Here is a 1219-nt window from a genome sequence, read left to right on the forward strand (position 1 = left end):
TTCTGTTTATCCAGCAGGAGCTTTCTAATCAATCTTTGTGTGGAGGGCACAAAATCGTGGAATTGCCTCTCTAGCAGAAAACCAACTTAACCCATTCCTGGGATTTGACTGCAAGATCTGTGTTGCTGAGCAAAGTGGCTGCTGGATTTACTGCCTCAGGTCTGTCCTCAGTGCCTTTCCCTGCCTTCTCCGTGCCCTGGAAGGTGAAGCACCACGTGGGGACTCAGGTGAGGTGACAATAAAACTCCTTGCAGTGATAGGTGTCCTGAGGCCACGTGTGAAAAAAGAAATAATGCTGCTTGCTAAGTGCATGAAGTGCTGAGATTTTGGGTGAAAAATCAAAGCGTCAGTGATTATTAGACAATTAAACGATGTTTACTAGTTATTACAATCAGTTTTTATGATTGGCAGGGGCTGACTCCACCTGCCTGGGGAACTGGGTCCTGCCTGGCTCCCAGGATCCAGTCTGCAGAAAGGCAAGTTGCTGTTCAGCAAATTGTCATAGACCTGCCAGAGGACTGCCACAGGATTTAAGTCATGGTATGATCAGTAGGAATGGGTGAAAATGTTCTGAAGAAAAAAATTTTCCAGCAAGAAATATTGATTTGATGCAGTTTTGGTATTCTTCATGACTGTGTGAATTTTGCTGAAACTTCCTGATGGAAACCTTGCAGGTGGGTTTTCCTAGCAGGGAGCCAGCAGGGTCCAAACTCCAGAGATTTTTCTCCCAGAGACTGGACAGGGAGGGAGCTGGGGAGCTTGGTATTAGATCAAAGCTGGTCTGACTTAGTTATTCAAAAAGTGAATGTTTTTAAATGTTTTGTTCCATAGAAATCTTTATGTATCCAGCATTCTTTTTTTATGGTACAGCATGAAACCATCACAGATATAAAGGAAATTGTCTGCAGATCATAAAACACTTCCCAGGCCATCCCATTGATTAAATGAAGTTGTGGCTGAWCAAAATCATGACTTTTAATGGAATTTTATGGGGGGAAAAGGGCAAATATTTTAGAAAGGCAGCTCAATTTTTTTTTAAATACAGCTCCCTCACATTACTTACTGCAAAAATCAAACTCTGCTTGTGACTGTTACTCGCTGTTATGACTTCACTGATGAGTTTTGAGCAGTTACAATTGGGACATTTGCCTGAGAAACAGCTGATCTATGGAAACGTTTGGGTTTTTTTTAATACGATTTTCTAAATCGATTGGGGGGG

This window comes from Malurus melanocephalus, unplaced genomic scaffold (assembly GCF_030028575.1).
Source record: "Malurus melanocephalus ecotype Western Australia unplaced genomic scaffold, MMel_1.1 scaffold_188, whole genome shotgun sequence".
NCBI lineage: Eukaryota > Metazoa > Chordata > Aves > Passeriformes > Maluridae > Malurus > Malurus melanocephalus.